Below are 26,697 nucleotides of genomic sequence, written 5' to 3' on the forward strand. Positions count from 1 at the left end.
GTGACCTCCCCCTCTAACTTTTGAACCATAGGTCCAAAAAACATGAAAAAAATCATGGGAGCAGAGCTTAAGCAAGACATTAAATGAAAACTATAGCGGACATGATCAGTTTAGCTGTTTTTGAGTTATCGCAAAAAGTTTTCCCTTCATAGTAAAACGACTTACTTTAATTAGGTATTGATAATGCAAATTTGCCTATTTGTTTAACTCGGGTGAAAGGTACCGTTTCATCCCTTGGTTAACAATTTAGTATACTTTAAGCTTCAGTTTAGCTTATTGTAACGGAAGAGTAACTACGGAACCCTACACTGAGCGTGGTCCGATATGCTCTTGGCCGGTTTTTTCTTGTTCATTGTAGTATCGTTATATTTCTTATTTTTAATATGAACTTGCTGTTTGGTCTATGGTAATTAACGATATTGACGCAAAATTTGTACAATATTTCGTAATCACACACTGTTTGACGTTAATCGTGATCTTTTCAACAATTAATACTCAAATATTTAATGTGTATAATTTTTTTGTTAGGATATATTTTATTTTAAAACATTTTGAATCCGAGTTGACGTTTCGACGCAGGTTTCACTGATTGTGGTCGCGAATAACTTTTCTTCTTATTTTATTTTAATGGCGGTCTGGCCAAACAAGTTGACACAAATTTGCCAATTTCAAGCATTTGATGTACACCTGAGAACAGTAAAGGACAACACAAACATATACCATCGCTTATACAGAACAAAAGCACTATACTTGCCGCAAAACTAACTGGCCACCGAGATCATAATGCTACCTCTTTTACCCTTGTTAAGACCAACCAAGAGTGAAAGAGATGGCATTATGACCTGACCGGCCAGATAGTTTTGCGGATAGTATACACGTTTTGTTATAACTAAGTAAAACAAAGATGAGTGATCAGTCCAGATACAGACGACACAAACATTATAGGAATAATATGTAATACTATACTATAAGGCTAGCACGATGTTATTCTCTTCAAACCTTGCAAGAATCCGACATATTTTTTTATTTTCAGTGAGGCATGATAAGGGCGTAGATTTTATAGGGAGGGGAAGTTTCAAAGTTGTTAGGACGGAGTATAAATTAAAATAGGGGGAGTTTCCAGGGCAGGTAAAGAGAACGTGATCCAATGATCCTACTTCCTCATTACAATCACACATAGGAGAGTCTCTACGCTTGAAGCGATGCAGGAGTTCTGGTAAAGAATAAAAACCCAAGTTGAGTCTAATAATGGCACTGGTGTGGCTTTTTGAGAGTGATCGATATAAAAAAACCGACCAAGAGCATGTCGGGCCATGCTCAGAGTAGGGTTCCGTAGTTACTCTTCCGTCTCAATAAGCTAAACTGGAGCTTAAAGTATGGTAGATTGTTATGGTGTACGTCTTTTTACTATGAAGGGGAAACTTTTTGCGATAACTCAAAAACAGCTAAACTGATCATATTCGCTATAGTTTTCATTTAATGTCTTTCTTAAGTTGTACTTCCAAGATTTTTTTCATATTTTTTGGACCTATGATTCAAAAGTTAGAGGGGGGGGGGGGGGGACACATTTTTTTTTCTTTCGGAGCAATTATCTCCGAATATATTCACTTTATCAAGAAATATTTGTTGAAGACCCTTATTAGTTTTGAAAGACCTTTCCAACGATATCCCACACAGTAGGGTTGAAGCAAAAAAAAATTTACCCCCACTTTACGTGTAGGGGAGGTACCCTAAAAAAATTAAATTTTTAAATTTTATTATTTCGACTTTGTCGGCTTTATTGATTTATATATCCATGCCAAATTTCAGCTTTCTAGCACTAACGACCACGGAGCAAAGCCTCGGACAGACAGACAGACAGACGGACATGGCGAAACTGTAAGGGTTCCTAGTTGACTACGGAACCTTAACAACCAAGGGCGAGAAGGTATCGAGGGTTGACTATACGAACAGAAACATGTTTTGGAAGATCTCCATCGTGAGGACCATTCTTTAAAGATTGTTTTTGTGGGAATACAAAATAAGTCTGGAGGGAAAAATTAAATAAAAAAGGAATCATTTCCGAGTAGAACAGAATCTTTTGGAGCCAGGTACCAGGTCTGCTAGTTCGTTACCTAATATACCGCAGTGACTCGGAATCCTTCCAAATGATATGTCTATATTGGCTAAGTGGCAGGGGAAAATAGATTTTTTGATTTTTAGATAACTGCGTGGACAATTTAAAAAAAGGTCGACAGAAATTGCCTGAAGGGCACTTAAGCAATCAGTGAAAATAACGGTTTTAGGGAGTTTATTAGAGAGTATATGATTGATTCCCGCTCAAATGGCCAAGCCTTCACCAGTAAAAACTGAACATTCAGGAGGGAGTTTATATTTGATTGAAAGATTTAACGAAGGGCATACTACTGCGCACCCTACACAGACGAGGTCAGTTAGTTCAGAGGCATCCGGGTAGAAACAGATATAATCTGGAAAATTATTGTGTGCAAATTTATTAAATTCTAAGTTTGCCTGAAGGGAATTTTTATTAATGCTGCAATCTAAGATTACGTCAGGGAGGAGGATAAGGGCTTCAAAGGGGACCGAATATATGGGGAGGGAGGGGAATCTTTGAATGGGGGCTCTAAGGGTGGAAATTTTCTCTAAGCTAAGAACTAAATTAGGTTTAAAAAAAATTACGTCAATTCCAACACTTCATAACTGTTAGGTATTGAGACCTAATAATATGAAGCAACTTTATCAGCTGCCCTATAGCGTCCTTTGCACATCCAAATCTTATTAGTATTAGTACTCTGAGATTGGGGTCCTTTTACATTTCCAGATTTAATGTATTATTAACCATAGAGACTATATACATCTCAGTTGTATTGTAGTAAGTAAGTAAATATTCTTTATTGTGCACCATACATTTAAAAATAGACAGGAAATGAAAAAACACGTAAAAGTTAGGTAACAACAGGCGGTCTTATCGCTAAGAAGCGATCTCTTCCAGACAACCTTTATAGTAAAATAAAATAATTATTAATTATAGTAATTATTTATTTTAAAATTATAATGTTATGTTTACCCAGGTATTGGCTGTTGTATTTATAAATATGTTTTATTGACTTGTAAAAGAGCCCTTGAGGCCTACTTGCAAAATAAATTTTGAATTTTTACCTTGGGACTTCCTAACCAAAAGTCGAACAAAGGTGATTTATGAAATATTTTGACTTTTGACTTTTGACTTTTGAGTAAATCTGTTGAAGATGAAACAAGGAATTTTTAAAATCATGCTATAATGTTTGGCCTAGGATGTCTCATTTCAAACATAGACAAAGATAATCATACCGTCTGTGTCTTACGCCAGTTCTAGCAGCCAAAGAAAGGAACGAGTATAGTTTTCCTGGTTCTTACTAATTGCCGGTTTAACCCAAAAATATCACCTCAGAAAATTTCAACTATACACGGTAAATTTCGCCCCAAAACCACATTGTTACAGCCGAAACCCAGCCGCTTTAGCGAACAGAACACTTCATAACTGTAAATTATACCTATTGCCCTTTGATACATTTGCAATTCGTAACTAAGTTCCCGAATCACTCCCCGATGTACTGATCGTAAATTCAGTGTGCCCCACTTTACTGACCTAGATCATTAGTAATTAAGTATGTATTATCGACATTATGGCACTTCAAATAGGGAGAAATTTAAATTATTTTATGTAAGATTTCGGGTTACAACTAACGGTACAGCTACAAACCCCACCTTTTTGATATTAAATGTTTTGATTAGTATTTTTAAGTAGCCACACTAATATACAGTGTGTCCCTGGCCATTGGACAAAGCCGAAATGTACATATGCATTTAGGGTATTTAGAACCAGTGTACAAAGTATCATAACAACCGGTGTAGCGATTTCGAAGAAATTAACAAATTACCATTTTTTACTTTGGAGCAGTCTGCATGTGTTAGTAGCTCCTAAGGTAATATCCTCAAAGAATAGTATGGTCCCTTCTTCGACCTTTTTGATTATTTTTTTTATTTATGACACTAATAAGCTTTTGAAAAATGCGTTCATTATCAAATATTTCGAACAAATTGTCAAAACACTGCCAAAGATTAACACAGTGTGTTTCTTTTTGTTGTCGATTATTGCAAATAACTTTTGTTCGAAAAATTTATTTTTTTATTTTTTGTTCTAATTAAAAAAATATTAACGTCAGAGCATTCTTGAGAAGTCACCCTACGTGGGATTTCAGGGTTTGTCCAATGGCTAAGGTCACCCTGTATAATAAATTATAAACTGAACGTGGCTAACGCAGTGTATATCTAGTACTTTTACTTTAAATCTTTATTTTAAACAGCAAACTAAATGTTAATCACCAACGTAGACGGCCAAAAGTCTACCCACTGTTAACAAGGTATTACTTATAATTTAATCGGACTCGCTCCACTACAAAAAATCCCTCTTGGACTCCCCTCCTATTAGCTACAGACTACTCAATTATCCGCAGTTTAAACTATTTCAGTTAAAACCTGCAACATTGAGGGGGATAATATCATTTAAGTATATTAGATTGGAAATCAATCTAATAACAGTAATAACTTCTATGGCCGTCAGGTACAGGCGCCTGTGACGGCTAGTGGGTCCTAAAATGACGCTTTACATATTTAAATAATTATATAACTTGATAGTGAACGTAGAAGTGGTATTTTATTTAAATTTCTATTACTATCATTCTTTAACATTGATTTGGCTTACGCTCCGGGCCGAAACGTCAAAGTCTGACACTTTTTAGGGTTCCGTAGTCAACTAGGAATCCTTATAGTTTCGCCATGTCCGTCTGTCTGTCTGTCTGTCTGTCTGTCTGTCTGTCCGAGGCTTTGCTCCGTGGTCGTTAGTGCTAGAAAGCTGAAATTTATATAATCAATAAAGCCGACAAAGTCGTACAATAAAATCTAAAAATTTAATTTATTTTGTAAATTTAAAAAATATGAAAAAAATCGTGGAAGTAGAGCTTAAGAAAGACATTAAATGAAAACTATAGCGGACATGATCAGTTTAGCTGTTTTTGAGTTATCGCAAAAAGTTTTTCCTTCATAGTAAAAAGACTTACTTTAATTAGGTACTGATTATGCAAATTTGCCTATTTGTTTAACTCGGGTACCGTTTCATCCCTTCGTTAACAATTTACTATACTTTAAGCTCCAGTTTAGCTTATTATGACGGAAGAGTAACTACGGAACCCTACACTGAGCGTGGCCCGACATGCTCTTGGCCGGTTATTTCTATATAACTGAGTCAATATTCTTTTCGTTGTCTTGTTTGACCACTCTGTTACGCTTGTAATGGTGGCTTCTATCAAATAAGTATAAAGTGTTATTGCATGTCTTTAAAACTGTAGATTATATTTTACTTAAGAAAATTTAAAAACTAAACCTTCCCATACAAAAAGCTACACTCCCCCACAAATTTTTGAGGATAATCTAAGTAGTTATATTACAATGTCCATTTTTTCACATCTTTAGTCCATCCACACTTAAATAAGAATAAGAATCTCCACTAAGAGAACAAGGTGTTTCACAATATTATACGGAATCGTTGGGATCCTTGCGGTTACATTGTGCAGCGACAGTGTGTAGTGCAACTAGGTCATTCGCGATTCGCTCGCGCACATACTAAACAGACACCGCATTATGGAGCCTTTACTAAGACCACGAAGTCACCACACATACGCGCAATTTTACTTGAAAAATGCTTCGATTTGAGCTGCACACCCGAGTTGAGCTTCCGAGTTGCATTCTACTTCTTCTTATTCTAAGCCTTATCCCATTATCTAGGGTCGGCTTTCCTTGTTTGCCTATTCCATTGTTCCCGGTTTTGAGCTACGGTGTCATCTACTCCTCTTTTTTAGGTCCTTCTGGACCGTCGTCAACCAGGTGGCGGGCCGTCTTCCGGCTCTTCGCGCTGGCGTGGGTATGTTCAAGGCAACTCGTACCATGTGCTCTTCAGGGCGGCGGAGTACATGTCCATACCATCGTATTCGTAGCCGACGTTCTTTAACCTTCCACACAATTTGAGTTTGTTTGAGTTGCATTCTACATTATTTTTTACGCGAGTTTTTTTGAATACTACGTCGGTGGCAAACAAGCATACGGCCCGCCTGATGGTAAACAGTCTTCGTAGCCTATGTACGCCTGCAACTCTGGAGGAGTAGTACTGGTCTTAAATGAGGGCGCAACTGAAAAAAGCGATCACGCTGACACACTAAATTTGTATGGGAGCTGGTAGGGGAGATGTAGTATATCACATATTTAATACGGATCGGGGTCATTAAGGAAAAATAATGAAATTTAATCGCGTTCGACCGGTTAATGTGTGGTGACCTCGATTGTCTTATGTGCAGTGCACAGACCACCTCGACTAAACGGATCTAGTTGAGGTGCTCTGTGCGACCGCGTGACCGGCCTGTGAGGCGCACTACATGACCCGTGAATAACGGTATACCGGTTTCATATATTATGTAACTATTATAATCATTGACAACTATAGTAAAATGTGCTTATTTTGCTCCTGTAATACTGTGCTCCAATAGATTTTATAAAACGTGTCTCTACCCTTTGGACATAGAACGTTTCGATTAGGGTATTTCTAACCTCCGTACAAAGTCTCGTTCCAAACGCCACAATATTAATGCAGAAATTAATGATTTATGGTAATTAAAGAGTATGTCATGTCACTAGTGTAATTTTAATCTTATCGTCATTCTGAAGAAGTAATACAGTATGCTTCTATTTATTGATGATTTATTGAATTAATTTAGCTTTCAAAATTTTTATTTTTATTTTATCTAATCAAATAATATATCATTTTAGAACATTCCTGAGAAAGAACACTCTACTCGGGATTTCGATAAATATTCAGAAAGTTATTTTAGTCTTATTTTATTTATAAGGAGAACAAACAGAGTAAAATGTACATAAGGTTCTATTAAAACTAACTTACACATAAAACATGAATTTTCCTCCACGACAATCCTCACCGAGATACACAGTCCAGTTCACTTATTCTAATTATGATATGAATATCTATTTTCTATTGGCACAAACTATTGCATGTTGGTAAACAAAAAACAAACAATTTATAGCATCTTATGTGTAAAGGCTATATTTACAAATAACAATTTCAGTTCAATTTCAGTTGAGACACGTTGTATATGAAAACTATTGATATAGTTTTAACCTCATTTACCTTAATTATTTATTTAAATTGGCAGATATACCAACATACCTACCACAATATCGTAAAAATTAAAAAATGTATTCTGCAAGTATGCCTCAAGGACTCTTTTACAAATCAATACAATTTGACGACCGGTTTGGCCTAGTGGGTAGTGACCCTGCCTACCAAGCTGATGGTCCCGGGTTCAAATTCTGGTAAGGGCATTTATTCGTGTGATGAGCATGGATATTCGTCCCTGAATCATGGGTGTTTTCTATGTATTTAAGTATTTATAAATATTTATATATTATATATATCGTTGTCTAAGTACCCTCAACACAAACCTTATTGAGCTTACTGTGGGACTTAGTCAATTTGTGTAATAATGTCCTATAATATTTATTATTTTATTTTATTTATACAACATATTATATACAGAGTCATCTAGTGACAAGTTTCATGAAAAATAGATAACAAAATAACTGTTTAAACATTACATTATAATAATTATAAAAAATTAAATTACTACAAAATAAAAGAGATGTATATAGTATCTATGATTAATAATACATTAATTTGGAGATGAAAAAGGTCACCAATGTCAGAGTAGGTACTAATACTAATTTAGTAATAAGATTTGGAGATGTAAAGTATCTCAAATGTGTCAAAGTGAAATTTATATTAAATAAATCGCATCAAGCCTTTTAATCTAAAATCATTTTAGTTTGAATTGGCCTCTAGTTCGTGAAAATGCAATTTGTAAAGCAACATTTTAGCCTCGCCAATCTAAATCGTAGGCAATTAACGTCAAATCAGTAATATTGGGCCGGCAAAGTTGCTTAGCTATTCATGTATTCATCTTCTCGGCCCGTTACATTCGCCCCATGCTACTTTCACCCCGCCGCATTCAACTTTTATATGGACTTATAAAAGATTTGTAATTATGGTAAATTACTCTTATTTCAAGATTTATGTGGTTTGTTTTTAATATTCATTTTTGATTTGAGGTACACCTCAAACACTACACCAACAGAGTCTACAGAGTCTGACCAATATAAGTTGGCAGCGATTTTGATAGCCTAGACTGTGTAAGTGTCAAGTACCTAAACGTCATAATTTCATAGAAATTCGACGTTTAAAATAAGCCGTGCACCGTCTAGTCTATCAAAATCGCTGCTAACTTATTTTGCTTTGACTCTAGTGCTACAAGGAAATCTGGAAATAAAATAAAATAAATAAAAGCGGGACATTGTGGCAATACCAGTTGACTTATAGTTTTAAAACGAATACGGGACTTGTAGCGTACAAGTGAATAATCAAGATCAAGTGGGGGTAATTCGCAAAACCCGCGCAGCAAGATGTCGATACAATTCCTCGCCAGTCTGCCTGTGACCACGAGCGTAACGTCACGTTCGAAACGTCAGGCCATATAATAAACGTAAGTTTACGCGATTAAGTCCCGTATTCGTTTTAACTATGAACGAAAATAGTGTTGGTTTAAATCAATATACCAGTTGACTTGTCAAACAATCACATTTTTGTGAAACGCCATCGCATTACTGCCACGATTAAGATGTTCATTCCGTCACTAATTTCACAAAGGAATTTGACAGATACAGCGGCGGCAACAACGACGCCGCGACAGTAATGCAGTTGAAGTTGACATCCGAATGTCACCTTAAATATGAACGTAAGCGGAAGCATACGAACCAAAAAGTGAACTTCTTATATTATAATCTCATCTAAAACAAAATGTATTATCTTCAAAACATTACAAACAAACATTATAAACATTTGTTACAATAATCAATAATGTGTCAGAGAAAAAAAAATCGTCAACTTATTTTTGGGTCAACCTGTAAGAGGAATTTCAAGGATAGTTTTCCCTCGCACGGCTAAACTCTTTAAAAAATCTCGCAGATACTTTGCTTCTTACTAAATAAATGTCATATACGAAAGAAAACGTGACCAAGGCATCCAGTGCCTAAGGCTAGAATCGAACCAGCGTCCTCTGCTATCGTGTCTGAAGTCTAAAACCGCTCAGCCACCTGGGTCACCGCGGCATGGTTCGATTTTTTCCCTCGTATATTTGCATATAAATTTTCTGAAATGCAATGCATTTCTGAAAAAATAAATAAAAAAATTGTATTAAAATAATTCAATTTGTCTGTAGAAAAGATTAACAGTAATTACTCAAATAACAACAGTACCTACCAAGCTGCAACTCCATATGGGTCTTTTTGTTGGATACTGGCTCCAAGAGGTCATTTCAGATTTAACCTTTGGTATGGATTAGGAGCAGATCTGCTCCATATATATTCAACCAAATTCAACTTAAACATGAAGATGTCATGGTTGCTAAATAAATGGCAAATTTTTGACAGGCGCATACAAAAGGTTAATAACTGGTCAAGGTTTGAATTGTACACAGTAGAAGTACCTCCTAGAGACAAATGGATCAACGACCAAATGTATGTTGAAGAGGGAAGCCATATATTCATATATGGTACACGGATGGTTCCAAGAAAGATAATGTGGGATCTATAGTGAGAGATCTAAGCTCAGAGCTAGCGCCAGCATGGGCAGACAGGCCTCAATCCTCTAGGCAGAAGTCTTCGCCGTAAACAAATGTGCGGAGATTAACCTGGATAGAAACCTAAGACACCAACATAACTCATCAACTCAGACCAGCCAGACAGCCAGGCTGCTCTGCTGGCACTAGAATCCCTCGAGTCAAACTCAAAACTAGTCGAGAACTGTAAAACAAACCTAAATACACTGGCTAACGCCAACAAAGTCATACTTATATGGGTACCAGGGCACTCCGACATTAACGGAAACGAAGAAGCGGACGAACTTGATAGAAATGGCGAAGACACACCCCTGGTTGGCCCAGAACCATTCTGTGGAATCACAAAACGGGATGCATATTCTTTGCTGAGCAACTTAAAAAAATGAGAGTAATCTATTGGTGGAAGTTCATCAAAGGACAAGCATAATCGAAAGCTCTGATCAAGGGGTTCAAGGGTTCAAGTGGTTAAGTTTAAAACTGGTTTTGAAACGAATTTGAAGATCGTCTTAGTAATTGGCGCATATCTCACGCACGACTAGAGTTATGCCGTTCTCAAGAACGTTTTCCCGTTTGTATGGGGAATGTTCTCGCTTGAGAACCCATGTAGGGAAATCCCATAGGAAATTGAGAACGTTCTCGAGAGCAGTACAACTATACGCATGACTTTCACTACATTTCATATGCACTAATCAGCGTATAGTTCTGCCGTTCTCGAGAATGTTCTCGCAAGAGAATATTCCCCATACAAAACTGAGAACGTTCTCGAGAACGGCACAAGTATAAATCAGCGTCAGCAGTCTCCAAGGTCGTATCAAATTAAGATCAGAACCATAACAAGTTGTTAAATCAGTATCTGGCCCCAAGTTCCGGCTCGCTACAGACAGTTTGCGGTGTTAGTTCAACTCTGGCTGGCTCTAAATTTGAAATACTTGGCTATTTTTGGCCTAACCGCCAAAACTACGACTGTTGCTTTGGTTTGAAATGGTAAACATTTCTCTATGTGAGAGTCAGTGGTTTATATGTACGATACGAGGTCTGCAACTTTAGTGGGCTGGCATGTGACGAGTATAGTTGAAGGTTTGCTGTGTTTTAGGTACCGTTTGGATTCAGGCTACACCAGCATTACTGTAACATACATACACGTACATAATATAATCACGCCTATTTCCCGGAGGGGTAGGCAGATAACACGGATGTCTACTTTCTGCGATCCTAACATACCTCTTTCGATTTCTTCACTTTCATAACATTGCTCATACACACTCGTTAGTTATCAAGCGGACCCTAGGCTCCTATGAGCCATGGCAAAATGCCGGGACAACGCGAGGAAGAAGAAGCTCATACACACTCGCCGGTTAAGGATGCTTTTGACCTGGACTTTCTTCGGGATTTCGCCGATTTCAGGGAAAGCCGCCGAAGTCACACCCCGAAGGCTGAGTGTAAGATTAATGAAAAATTAAGCTTAACATTTATATTCTGTTATGAAGTACTATTAATTATTCTCTGGCAATGTTCAGTATATTAAGCAGGAAAGTGAACCTACCTACTTCCTCAATTGATGAAGGATAAAATTATGAAGGGATTTATGTGACCATTTGTTTCTCATATAGATAAGGAGGCTACTTGACCTTTCTTTTAAATCGGTATTATATATATTATTTATTGCGGCGCACCAATCTGCTCACGAAGGCGCCGTTGACGCGCGCTGTGCGGACCCTTAACCTAGTAGCCGCATTGATTTGTTTTGATGTTCTCTGACTGAATTCACAAAGTCCACATTGTTCACCTTATGTTATATGCGATATAAGTTAAAATATTTTTTTGTTAATAGTTACACTATTGTCTTAGGTCTAGTACCTGTAAAGATAGTTGTAAGGCTGGAAAAAAAATATTTTGTCCAATTAAAAGAAAAAAAAACTTTAGTGTGGATTTTTTCTCAAACAAATTATAACTCGTTACTTCAAAATTGGTTTTCAGAAGAAAGGATGAAATAGCTACAAAAATATCACGATTACTCAGGTAACATGGCTAAAAAATATTACAGGGTTACGTACTTGTAACAAAATTAATTATGACGATTATGAAAAAACACTGTGCTCTAAAAACATATTGTACGTATGATGCTGTTCATGTTCCAGAAAACCACGAAGATAATTGCGATGTTAGTGGGTATCATTAGACCGTGGGGACCTTATACATCTTCAAACTTAATGTACGAACCGTGGAGACTATAAGTCTCTGTAATATTAGAATATAATAGAAGAATAGAATTTGTTTTACGCCTGCAACTCCAGAGGTGTTGCATGCGCATTGCCGACCCTCGCTGAGCTCTGGCAACCTTACTCTCCGGCAGGAACACAACACTATGAGTAGGGTCTAGTGTTATTTGGCTGCGGTTTTCTGTAAGGTGGTAATTTCGAGTCGAACTAAATCCAGAATTAAGGTGCGGTGGCTGTTTGGTACTTCCCCAGTTGGGCTCTACTCTAGATCTGGAATGACATCCGCTGTGCTGTGCCCTACCACACTAAGCGAGACGTAATTCACAGTGCCCATACCTCTCTTTTGAACGTAGTTTAAGGACATACCCCCGGCTTTACATATTTGAAATGTTAAACACAATGTAGTCGTATTTAACCATTAACCGCTGATACCCAAAATATGGTTCAAAGTTAACGCTTCCAAGAATGCTAATGCACCGTTGCAGCATCCAAGTCAACGAACCCACGCATGCGCTGTGCTCAGCGTTCATTCTAAGCGTGAACAAATTTCGATCTTATCATGTAGCCAACTAGATCGGTCGGCTGGGAGCGCTACGAGGCGCTCAGAGCGCTCAGTTGGCCCGCGAGCGTGGTTATAACGGTACGCATTTTATCGCGCGCGATAAGAAAAGTTTGATAATTTACGCGAAATGTGTTAGACGTTATGTAAGTGCTGTGGGGATTTTGTGATTATTTTTGTGGTGAGTTTTTTATGAAGAAATTTGGTAAGAAATTAGAATTAATTCGCTGGATTAAGTTTGCATATTTAATTACTTACGTAGAAAAACGGTATTGTTTTAGATATTGTTGTACGCAGTTTAAGTATTATAGGTAATTTGGTTAAAGTTTAAGAATAATAAATTCGATTTCTTAATAAAATTGAAGGGGTATGATTAATAATAATAATGCATAGCTGCTCATTTACTGCCTTATTTGAAATTTTTGTTAATGAAAATTTACAGTAATATAAAAATACGTAAATGAACTTAAAATAAATCAAGTTGGATTAGATTTACATTATCAATCGATCATTATATTAATTATTAGTCATCGATCGCTTGAATTATTTAAGATAGTTTTATACTTCAATGAAATTTAAACCAAAGCCGCTAAAATTATGGCAATACCTTTAAGAAAGTATATCAAAATTTCTTACTAAGTTTTTTTGTCATTGATAACTATTACGGAGGGAATTAATTACTAATGCATGTTATTAATTAAGTGCGAAAGTTTTAAAACCACTAAACATTTATATAAATTCTTATATTCACTTACTATTAATTTTATTTTGTTAATTGATTTATAATGTAATTTTAAAATAATTTGATGTTAAAATTTAGTCTTTTGAAAATGTATATTACGGAAAAAACCATCACAGAGCGGGAAAATTTATACTGTCTGCGATAAAACAGTAATTTAATTTATCGCTGACTGTATCGTTTATCAATACCCTGTCGCCTTGCCGGTGATAAACCACATTAATGGCGTAGCGAGTCTACAAGTGCTACGGCGTAGTAGCTTGTGCTACGCCCGGCGCCTGCTATTGCTACGACGGCGGGAGGAGTAGCCTACTACGGATTTATGGATAAATAATTTATCTCTAAGGTTGTCTGGAAGAGATCGCCTACAGCGATAAGACCGCCTGTTGCTACCTTTCTTTACATTGTAAATCTGTTTGTAAATTTGTTTTCTTTGTGGTGCAATAAAGAATATTTACTTACTTACTTACTCTAATACATGCTTGAAATAACGAATATTTTGTTTTATTTTGAGTAAAATATTCGTTAGAGGAGCATTTAAATCTTATGTATGTATGTCACTTTATTGCATATAAACAGGTTAACATAAAACAGATAAAACAAAACACAAAAAAATGTTATGTACAAAGGCGAACTTATCCCTAAAAGGGATCTCTTCCAGCTAACCTTTGAGAAAATGCGAAAGGATCAAACACTAACAGGTGAAAGACAAATCAATATTTACAGTAGCAATATGAGAATTCTTATAATACTTGTAATTGCATAAAACATTGAATTCAATGGGCTATGATTAAAATTTTTATTCAAAAAAACAAATCCCTGAGTTTTTTGGGTGGTTTATTAAACTTAGCATTCAGTCCGCCATTTGTATATTGTTCTATATATTTTTTACAATAAAGTTTAAATAAAATAAATGAATAATAAATACACCAAAATTATTTTCGGGGATAAAAATATTTTTTTACAAAAAAATACTGGTACAGCTAAGTCGACTTTACTATCTTTTTAGTTACTGTTTTTAAAATTATGAATATTTTTAACTGAACATAATATGTTTATTTGTAATGAGTACTCATATACATTGAATGATTGGTTACAATGATAACTCGTAAAATTTTCAATAATGTTTAACTATTTCAACATCATTTTCATTTTATTTTATTTGTGGTTTCCTTTTTGACCTTTTGTCAATATTGCGTAATATTTATCGCCAAACTGAAATAAATCTCACTTAGCCCGACGGCCTGATTAAATCTTTAGGATACGTAAAAAAATCATAAAGTTACGATATGGATTGGATATGTCAGTATCAAAAGTAATGTTATTATTTGAAGGAACGGAACACATGGATTTTTCATGAGGTTTCTCACACATTCATTTTGAATTGAAATGATTAAAAATTAATCATCCTTTAGATGGCCGATGTACCAAGAATCAATCTGTCTGCATCAATAATTATAAAAAAAGCCTTTTATTTCGTTGCAGTTAACCGTTGAAAAAAAAATGTTTAGTATTATATTTTTTGTATGAATAAATAAATATTATAGGACATTATTACACAAATTGAAAGTCCCACAGTAAGCTCAACAAGGCTTGTGTTGAGGGTACTTAGACAACGATATACCGGGTGTTTCCTGTAACACAAGCAATAAATTAAACTGTAAGCCTTACTCCTCAAACTCACCAACATTTGGTTAGCAACTTTTAAAAATAACTTATGTTTTAATTTTTATTACACATTGAAGTTAATTCTAAGACGCAATGTATTGCGAATTTTGGTACGTTTAAAGGCGTGACAAGCAACGTCAAACACACTGATGTCAGCGTACATTGAAAATAATATTAAATGTGTATGAAAAAGATAAAATCTTAAGAAATCATAATTTAAAAAAGTTGTTAATCAAAAGTGATATCGTTTTAGGAGTACAATATATTGTTTAATTATTTGCTCGTGTTACAGGAAACACCGGGTATATAATATATAAATTATATTTAAAAATACTTAAATACATAGAAAACACCCATGTCTCAGGAACAAATATCCATTGTCACTAGATCCATTTTGGATCTATCGAGAATGAAGGTGCTCATCACACGAATAAATGCCCTTACCAGGATTTGAAGCCGGGACCATCAGCTTCGTAGGCAGGGCCCACTAGGCCAAACCGGTCGGTTGTATGTATTGAGTTATTTTGTTAGTCTTTAAATTTAGTTGCTATTGTTAGATATATTTAACATTTATTTTGATTTGATACGTAAAAACCCCTGCAGCTGAACTATCAGTAATTACTGACGCAAAATAAAAGGCATTCTGAATATTCTGATGGACGTCCAACCGACGCAATTGATCGGGCGCTGCAATTTCAATATAACGTCCCTTGGGCACACGTGTATCATGTGCAGTCCGCATCAATAGCTCCGGACGATACAATGCACCTAAAGTAGCTGCCACGCTGGAATGAGTTGTAATTCTTATATTTTCATCGCACTTGCTCGAAAAAGATCTTATTTCATGCATGTGTACTATAAGACAAAGATCTATATTGTTCTCACGGGAGTTATGGATTCCTAAGGGAGTTATAACTTTTATATTTATATATATTCTGTCACTAATTAATACGAGCCATGACGTCCGGTCTGGACTGGTGGGCAGTGACCCTGCCTATGAAGCCGGCGGTCCTTGGTTTGAATTCCGGTAAGAGAATTTATTTGTGTGATGGGCACAGATATTTATTTGTTCCTGAGTCATAAGTGTTTTCTATGTATATAAGTATGTATTTATCTATATAATTATAATTATGTTTAAATCGTCGCCTAGTATAAGGTTTGCTGTAGAGTCAGCATCAATAGTAGCGGATGAAACAACGCTCCAAAAGTATCTGATATTCCGGATATCTTTTCCAAATATTGATAAATCTATAAAATTTACGTTCCAAAGTATATCTTTTAACGTCTTCATTGTTCTACCTATAGAACCACCACATTTCGTTAAGCTGTTATAGAATGGTAGATACTTTTGAAACCTTGTTTGATCCGCTACTTTTGATGCTGACTGTACAAGCTTTGCTTAGTTGGTCTGCGGTCACCAGTAATCTCTGCGAATCTTTTGGATAGTTCCTTAAAAAGCTTAACCGGCCATCAAAATAAGTGGTGAGTGTCCGATGCGTCCCAGTCCGCACCCATGGTGAGGAGCTGCCGGTCCTCCCCCTCTATAACAATATCAACTTAGTACATACATAGTAACCATAAGATAAAAACATAAAACTTGGTGTATCTTCAGCATAATAAGTGTAACAAAATAAGGGACTGCCCCATCGAAAAAAAAAAGGTTTTTGAACCACCCTTACGTAACATTTACTTTTTCACGTCAGCAGCTGTAACAAGGGTAATTTGCTGCTTAAAAACAGTGAGAAAAATCGCATTTTGCTCACTGAGTGAGACAAAATAACATTCAAGTGACCTTCATATTCGAATGTCATTTCAACGTGCGGGGCCTAATACAAGTTCGAAGTATTTGGATTCTATTGTCTTTGTCCCTTTCACGACATTAGCAAAAAGAAAGAGACAAAAAAGTGCATACGTAATTCAACGATATATTGACGGTTTATAATAGACCCCGAAATAAGTCAGACCGCATCGTTCCAAAACACCCTACGAGTTTTCATTCGTAATAATTAATTAATGAAATAAAAGTTTAAAATTTATTAAAAATACCATATTTTACGTATTTTAATATACAATCAAAACAATATACTTATACAAATTTACGCAATTGTTACGCAGTAAATAATTCTACTTAACGGCTTTTAACGATCTCTACTATAGTTGACAAATAGTAGTATCCGCAATTCGGACCGTATCTTACAAAGTTTTTTTTTTAACAAAAAAAAGTTGACGATTGAACTGTCAATTGATGTTCGTTAATTCATTATTTTCGTAACATTTTATTGAAATTTCTTTCGTTTTGTTTTATTGCGGTAATTAAAGTTAATTGTGAATACCTTCAGAAAACATGAGTGAAATAGTGATGAAGACGGATTATATTTTTTCAGGTTGTATTTTTTGATGGCTGACTGACGTGAAAAATTTTGTGTACTACACGAGATCAAAGTTATTTACATCTCGTGCGCTTTTGAGTCCCTTACTACGCTCAAGATACTAAATTAGATTCACTCGCTACGCTCGTGAATCTATTATAGAATCTTTCGCTTGCACGGGACTCAAAACAAGCACTCGAAGAAATATCAAACTTTGCTCTCTTGTTGTACAAATAACTATTGAATGCGAACGGTAGACATATATCCCTATTTATTATTATTATTATTATTGGGGTTTCGGGCCTTTGAGTGCCACGTCGACCAGGTAGTGATCTATTGTGACAGCCCTTTAAAGTTCATTACTGATGCCCGTTGAATCCAGGAAATTCCAGATTCTTTGGGCCGTAATGTTCTGTACCTCATAGGGTTGCAATACGTGCCGCCCTAAGTGGGTACTTCTTTTTGACATTAGTGGTCCACAGGAGCAGAGAATGTGCATTGCAGTCTCCTCTGACTCATGGCAGAACCTGCATGTCGCGTCTTGTTTCTTCCCAATTTGAAACATGTGTTTGTTCAACTTACAGTGTCCAGTCAATATTCTGGTCACCGCGCAGGTTTTATGTCTTTTGAGCTCTAAGAGCTCCTTAGCAAATTTGTTGTTGAACCCTTTGATTAGAGCTTTCGAGTGTTCTTGTCCTTTGACGAATTTCCACCAATCGATTGCTCTTGTTTTTTCTAAGTTGCTGAGCAGAGAATATGCATCCCGTTTTGTGATTCCACAGAACGGTTCTGGGCCGACCAGGGGTGTGTCTGCGCCCTTTCTAGCAAGTTCGTCCGCTTGTTCGTTTCCGTTAATGTCGGAGTGCCCTGGTACCCATCTAAGTATGACTTTGTTGGAGTTAGCCAGTGCATTTAGGTTTGTTTTACAGTTCTGGACTAGTTTCGAGTTTGACTCCAGGGATTCTAGTGCCAGAAGAGCAGCTTGGCTGTCTGAGTTGATGTAGATATGTTGGTGTCTTAGGTTTCTATCCAGATTAATCTCCGCACATTTGTTGATGGCGTAGACTTCTGCCTGGAAGATTGAGGCCTGTGTGCCCATGCTGACGCTAGCACTGAACTTAGGTCTCTCACCATAGATCCCACATCCTACATCACTGCCTTTCTTGGAACCATCAGTGTACCAAATATGGCTTCCCTCTTCGACGTACATTTGGTCGTTAATCCACAAATGGATTATCCCTATTTGGTAAAGTATTTCAGAGTAGCAGATATAGTTTCATATGCTTCTATTATTACTGACTGTAGAAAAATTTTACTGTGTCAAATACTTCTCAATGTGACAGTTCGCGTTATATTTCTACGTGGAAAATAATTTCAGATTAAAAAGTATTCGCCCAAAAATTACAAAACGGATCCAAATTAGCAGTGAACTATTTTAACATTGTTGACTGTTTCATTAACTATGTGACATATATTTCAGTTTATAATTCTTCAATAAATGTTTTTTAAGTTTGAGTTTTTTAAGTAAAAAACACAAATCAATAAAATCATCCATAAAATAATTTGATTTGTTCTTTAGTTGTATAGATGGCAGAATGATCTCCCCTTTTGTCAAAAAGATCTTCGTGTTCGTGTTTTGTTAAATGTTGAAAAATGGTCATACCTCGACACGAAGGGTCCGTTCTTTAGGCCTCCCTTCGTCACCTGTTTTCTCGATGCTATTCTGGGCATTTTCAACCGCCTCTAAACCTCACTATAACTCATTTAAGGATAAAGCTGTAAACTACATGAGTACAATCTGGGTCTCTTCAAGGCTAGAGTAAATAGGTATCTCATAGGTAAGCGTGCTCCACCGTAGACCGCATCATCACTTACCATCAGGTGAGACCGTGGTCAAACGCCATCGCCAGCCTATCTTTTTATATAAAAAAAAAACTTGAATTTGTCAAAAGGGCAGGAAAATCCTACATTATACTTAATTGAACTTATTTATATCTAATGATTAAAAAAATAAGAATAATACTTGCATTCTTTTAATAATAATTTAATTATTTATCCTTTGTATATCTGTGCAATTTCATAGTACCTGACGAATTGGCATCGCCATACAGCGCGGTAATGCCACCAGCCTTCTGGGCACCCTACCATCGGGCGACGAGCTAGCCCCCATTTTTTATTTGTAAATATATGTATTTAGATATGTTTCTTTACTTTAGTTATATTCTTTTTTGTATTTTATGCGTTTTAATAAATAAGCAATATTATTAGTACCTGACCTACAACTCTAATTATTATACCATTTATATTATAGTTTTATTGTAATCTTACCATATCTCGGGACCATGGGGTCCCGGACCTTTGGGAGGCATGCGTGGGGCCGAAGCCAACAGCGCAGAGGCCCTTTAAGACAAATTAATCTACAAGCAAGGGATACACGTGGCGGATACCATCTCCGAGCGCACAACATGATACATCCGGAGATGGTCCCCGCCAGGTGCAAAGACTATTGCAGTGCAGCACTTTTGTGCTGCGATGGGATCTAAGGTCATAAGGCTATTGATTTGAAAGTTGGATGGACTGGATAATAGGCTATGGGAGGAGACTAGCGGACACCTGCCGTGACAATCAGTCTCGGAATTGTGTAAGAAAGGCGGTGACTCGCCAACTCATTGAGTGGGCCCCACAACGGCCGCACGCACAGTGCGACAATAGGGCAACACTTTGGAGCGGCTGTGAGGTTGTCGAGAGGTGAGACTGCGGAAGCCAGATCCCGGTAATCCGTTCAGCAGGCCGCCGGCGTTATGACATTTTACACTTCCAACCTGGAGCATAGGTCCCGCTCTTGCGACTCCACTCTGGCCGGCCGGTGAAGGCAAGCGCAGAGGCGAGGGCCAAATAAAAGGGCCCTCTGGAATAGGGGTCCGCGGTGTCGCCACTCACCGTCATTGTAATTATTATTACAGTTTCCCATTCTTATAAAATGTTTGTCCAAAATTGCATTTTTGGTAGAAGCATTTATTATTAACTTTACTTTTCTTTCAACAGGCATCTAATACATGAGACAATTCTAACAAACCCAAACACAACTAGCGTGCGTTGTTTTATTACAGAGCTCCCATGGCCACCTCCTGTTATTGCATTGTCACCCAACTTACTCGTACATAATGTATACTGTGAAGTTTTAGTTCTATAGTATGATGGGAAGCGGGTCTATATTTAGCTCAATTTAGCTTGCAAGATTTTGTCTGTATATCCTCTCTTCTTCTTCCTCGCGTTGTCCCGGCATTTTGCCACGGCTCATGGGAGCCTGGGGTCCGCTTGACAACTAATCAAAAGATTTGGCGTAGGCACTAGTTTTTACGAAAGCGACTGCCATCTGACCTTCCAACCCAGAGGGTAAATTAGGTCCTGTTGGGATTAGTCCGGTTTCCTCACGATGTTTTCCTTCACCGAAAAGCGACTGGCAAATATCAAATGATATTTCGTACGTAAGTTCCGAAGTTGTTACAAGTGGATGTTACTATTATTATTATTTTACTATGAAAAATTTAGCCACTGTTTTATTTTCTTAATTTTTTTATACTGATTTATTTTATGTTAATTTTTGCATGTCGTGTCTTCGACTGAATACTGACACTTATATGTAAAACCTTTTCTGTTATCATCTTGTACCATACGTATGCTGGCAAATAAAGAAATTCTATTCTATTCTATTCTAACACTCATTGGTACGAGCCGGGCCTGTATATCCATAACATACATAAGGTATAATTAGATTGCAATTTCAATTGGCTACTTAACAGTTTTTGTAATGAATGTCAATCGATCTTGATTTTCTTGAGGATCAAATGTCTATATAGGACTCATGGCATTTAAGCAACACAAAGGTCAGAAATGAGAGTTAAAGTCTGACGCTCGCACTCGACGATTGAAAGGCCTCTAACAAAATGGTATTGTAATGTGACGTCACATTACATTAGTCTGTCCTAAATGTATGGAAGATCAAGAAAATCGTCATGTTTTTATGTATATAGTTGTCATACAAATTATTTTTCAATAAAATGTAAGGAATCGAATGGTACCATTTTCTTTTTGTAAATTAAAAAAAATTGAGGTTTTGGTGCCTTGAATTTTTTTATAATCTCAATATATCTTTTTAAATTCCACTTGTTTATAATGGATGGCTCATTTTCTATCCATTTAGTTAAATTTTGTTATAATATTCAAAGTCAAGTACCCAATTGCATTACAAGTTAAATAAAAGCTTGTAAATAATCATTAGGTATTGGTCTCCCTATAATTACTCGTTACAAACATTAATGTACATTTCAGTAAAATTTAGTAATTAATGAAAAATAAATACATGCGTAATTGAAATGAATACACCCAATATATCGCATTATTAAATTTAACAATCCGATTAAAGTTGGTTGGAGCATAAAATTTATGGTTACGTAATTACGGAACAAAAAACACTTAAAACATTATTAATTGATCAAATTTATCAACGTAGTAATAATAAATGGACTAAAACTTGAAAATTGAATATTATTTAAACTTGAATATTTAGTTATTTTCTAGTACACGTTTCTATATGCATAGATAAACATAGAAGAGCTACTGATACTACTGATGTCGGATGTAGTTTTAAAAATGACAAAATTTCCATGTGGAAAGATTTCGGAAAGTTTTATATTTTCCTATCAAAATTATCCATTTCTGAAATGAAAGTTTCCTTTGTTTCCTGTGAAATTTTGCTTAAATTTCTAGTATACGTTTTGATATTATACCTGTAGCCTTACCACGACTGCCTTGCTTAGCAATGTCTAACTGATATTCGCTAACGTCTGCGTGACTTACTTTCGATTCATCTCGCTTACATTAATCTGTAAATATGAGCGAGATGCATAGAAAGTTAGTTACGCACACGCTAGCGGATATTTCAGTGTCAAACTGGTGGTAGCGGTACTGGCCTTTGTCTTTGTCTATGAAGATTACTCATCTTGGATGGAGATACCATTGTCTTGTGGAAAAAGTGTGAGAGATTTTCGATTAAAACTTACAAATTGATGTCAATTTGATCTCATTTTAATATCACTAGTTGCATCTCGCGCGTTTTTTATGGTTGTAAAAAACGATGAAAATATTCAGTATTACATGAATCTCAATCTAAATCTAAACTTATTAAATTATTATCATACCCCGAGGTATTGGGTGGGGGAATATTTTTCACCAGCTAGAACATAGTTAACTGCGAAAACAGAAACTATTTTAACATTTCTAACCACGTGGGTTTAAAGATTTTTATTACTCATAAAGAACAAAAGTTCACTTACAATGAGCTTAAACTATAAACAATTTCATACGTGGTTTACAATCACATCCAGCTAGTCGATGATACTTAATATACATTATCACTGATATATTTCTTCAACTTGGTTTTAAACATTTTTAATGATTTGCAATTTTTCACTTCACTAGGTAAGTTATTGTACATCTGTGCTCCCTCGGACATGATGGTTCTTTTGCTGTATCCTGTTCTGTGCTTAAATAATTTAATTTTGTCTGTATTTCTCAGGCAATGTCTAAAATTTCGTTTTGTTAATGTAAAGTTTGTATGTATTTTATTTGTTAGGATTTTTTGAATTAAGATAGTACGAGTATAAGTGTATAGTTGTTTTATATTTAATAGTTTGGTTTGTAAATTGTTTTGGTATTCATAAGGTAGTTATACTTGAATAACGTTTGGAACTTATTACCTATTTTTTTAATATAATTTACAATAGACAAAGTAAATAAATAACCGAAATCATTCCCGCTCCCAAATCCTAGGTTATGATAATAATTTACCAGGCCAATTCGAGTTTTAGTTATTAGATTTGTTTTCAATATGATACTAAATTGATATAAGTAGTGGTGTTACTATAACTAGCTTAAATCTAAAATAGGCCCTTAGGGAATTGTATCAAGGATGCTGGCGGCATTTCATTGTTGTAAAGATAAAGATAGTTTATTATTCAAGTAGGCATATTACAATGCGCTTATGAACGTCAAATAAAGCTACACCCGCTCTAACCCTACACCTTTGATCCGAGAAGATTTAAATCCCCCCTCAATTGGAGGAGGGTATCCCAATATGGACCGGCAAGAAACTCGGCGGGACACATATTTTCAAAACATTACATCTAATAATTAACAACCATTAAATAAGAAAAAAAAACGTATCACAATCGCAATGCTGATACGTTGTGCAAGGAAGCCGCCAGCTCTTCGGTCATCACGTCAACCAGGCGCTTCACGTTTTCTGTAAAAAACTTGTGCGCGCGTTAGGATCCCATGGACCTAGAGTTTCCACGCCTAATGATACAAAATGGTACTCTCTACCGACGCTCTTATATTTATTACGTTTCAAAATTTTGGCGCTTTCCAAATTTTTATATGGATTATATTCTTCGGGAAAATTACGTCTACAATGCATATGTGAAAAGCAATTTCAAACTGATGGGATATTCTTAACACGCCACATGTTCCAGAGTCACAAAATTTGCAAACCAGAATAAACCGGGACATGTATGGTTGTGCCAGCAAAAACGGCGCAGATCTACAAACATAAGCTACGAATTATAACTTTTTGTCGACAATCCTTCGAGCAACAAAAGGGAGACTACGGCATTCGTACTATTTCCCCTCTGCCGAAGCATAAGTACAACCGTACCTATGGCGATGCATGTCGTGACTCGTCCGTACACAAAAAGAGATCGAGGTGTGCAAGATTTTTCTTTGACGTGTGTCATTTTCTATGTATTTGTGTGGTCATTAGAAATTGGATTTTGTATGTAGTGAGTGAGAAGTGCGACTGTGTGCACGTTTCCCCCCGCAAAAAATGGCAGAACGATTTGTACGGTGAGATATCGCTTGGGCTCCTCCCTTCCGACGTGTCGCAAGTCGGTGTTGCTCGAAGCGACAATCTGTTGTTCTTCAACCAAAAAGTCACTTTTGACACTGACCGATCAGCGTTATTGGAAACAGATCCAATAACTAAAAATTGAATTGGCCTGCTTTCTAGTAAAATATCTCAAGCATTCACATTCACGTACGTTCCGCCACTCACCTTAATAAACTCGTGCTCAAACAATAGAAAATGATCATTTCAGTTCCAGACAGCACAATACGATCCTTTTGTCTCGCTTACACAACACGTTTATAATTTCAGTTTCAAACTAATTCACTAAGTTTCATTCACTATTAATCGCCGACCGTCAACAAATAAGACGCCTATTGTACCCTGGCGTGTGCTTGACATGCATGGAGCGTGCTCCGTTGATTGAAATAGAACTTTGTGGCTTGGGAATTGGATTGAGTTTTGCAGTGAAGCTGTGCATGTGTCAGTTGTTTGTTCCGATGACAATTGTTATTATAGATAGCTCTGAATAATGTGCTTAATACTACGTAGGTTCATGTTCTCTCTCTCACTAAGCGTAAGTGTGAGCGAGATGCGTGTCCAGGAGCGTGAATTTCATGTTTTCGATTTTTTAGGGTTCCATTACTAAGACTCCGCTGTCCGTCCGTCCGTCCGTCTGTCATCAGGCTGTATCTCATGAACCGTGATAGGTAGACAGTTGAAATTTTCACAGATGATGTATTTCTGTTGCCGCTATAACAACCAAATATTAAAAAGTACGGAACCCTCGGTGGGCGACTCCGACTGGCACTTGTCCGATTTTTATTTTTGTAAGGATTAACAAAAATAAGTAACCTATGAATTTGGTAAAAAATAAAATAACGCATTTTTAGAAGCAATTTTCATATGTTTAGCTTTTTGCTAAATTATTTTAATAAATTATATTGATTTTATGGATAGTATTCTTACACGATTTATTTTATATATACAATTACAGATAATGAACCTACTAAATTGCTCTCATGTTTATTTGGACCATGGGCAACTTTGTATGGAGCCTGGACTCAACGCCAACAGAAATGAGAGTAAGGTCATTAGATAGGTATTTCTATGCACTTCATTTTGTTCTATGGGCACCAAGCGGAATTCCATTGCAGAACTGAGATATTGGTATTTTAGCCAAAATGTCGTCACCCTTATTACCTAGGCAATAGAGTCCAAGTAAGTAAATTAATTACTGCAGGGTAGATGTTCGCGCACCGCCGGGCGAGCACACTGAATGATTTGCCGCGCTGGCCCGGCGGTGGACTATATTGCCTAGGTAATAAGGGTGACGACATTTTGACTAAAATACCAATATCTCAGTTCTGCAATGGAATTCCGCTTGGTGCCCATAGAACAAAATGAAGTGCATAGAAATACCTATCTAATGACCTTACTCTCAACTCTGTTGGTATTGGGGCCATTTTGACGCATAGTCCTTTAGTTTAAACCTAGTGTTGCATGATAATTTTATTATTGTACTTTTTATTTAGGATTAAGTAACATGTCCCATATTGTATGCCCTAACAGAGTATCATGTACCTACTAAGTCTAAAAAATAAGATCTTTATGTACTGATGAACATGATAAAACAATGGATTAAATGAAATGAAAATGAAATGATGAAACAGATGGACAAACGTGCACTATGTAAAATAAGCATCATATAAAGTTAAACGCTATATATATTTCAATCTCGTACCTTACTTAGGCAACTCAGCGTACTCGACTGATAAAATACTATTTTATTCCCGAGGAAAGCTTCAAGACAATATAAGAAATGTAAAGCGTGGCGCAAATGAACGAACTGTCAGTCCAATTATGAGACTTAATTAGGCGTTGCCTGATTATTAAACCGCCAAGGGAATTTTGCACTGCAGTGACATTCCAAATTCAAAAATCTTTTATAATATATTTGCGCCGTTTTGCGTAGAAACTCTGGGACCGCGGGGGCCTAGCGCAAAAATAATATTCAAGGAAATTTCCCAGCGTCTAACAGACACCTCAGGTGACCGGAGGGCTGGCAGCTATCTCGGCCAGAGGATAAGCCTGGCCATCCAAAAAGGTAACGTTGTCAGCCTTCTGGGTACCTACCATAATGCATGAGGGTGACCTGGGGAGCATTTTTTATTTATAAGTTTATTTTAAGTTCTATTATATTTTAGTTTTAATTTTAATATCTTAGTATATAATTTATTATTATTATGGTTTTTTTTTAAATTGTACCTAAAATAAATATATTATCTATAAAAAAAAATCTTTTATATATTTTTTTATTACTGGCAGCGCATCTCGTAATGTACGGCAAAATGAGATCAATTTGAAATCAATTGTAAATTAGAATCTACTACTGTTTTGCGGCTGCGAACTCACGATGTTTTTTATTGTTTTTGTTTGAAGTCGGTTTAAAAAAATTTTTACATG

The 26,697-nt window shown here is 36.2% G+C and overlaps 1 protein-coding gene across 3 annotated transcripts in view; it reads left to right on the forward strand.

Moving 5' to 3' along the window:
• The first annotated feature begins 11,707 nt into the window (after positions 1-11,707).
• Positions 11,708-26,697, forward strand: part of LOC133520195 (lachesin-like) — a 170,124-nt gene continuing 155,134 nt past the window's right edge. For 2 of the 3 annotated variants that reach the window (XM_061854568.1, XM_061854565.1), the window contains exon 1: positions 11,708-12,735. The gene's annotated coding sequence lies outside the window, so the exon portion shown is untranslated. Of the gene's footprint in view, positions 12,760-26,697 lie in introns of all 3 variants that reach the window. The other variant, XM_061854566.1, reaches the window with a different exon arrangement.

This window comes from Cydia pomonella, chromosome 7, assembly GCF_033807575.1.
Source record: "Cydia pomonella isolate Wapato2018A chromosome 7, ilCydPomo1, whole genome shotgun sequence".
NCBI lineage: Eukaryota > Metazoa > Arthropoda > Insecta > Lepidoptera > Tortricidae > Cydia > Cydia pomonella.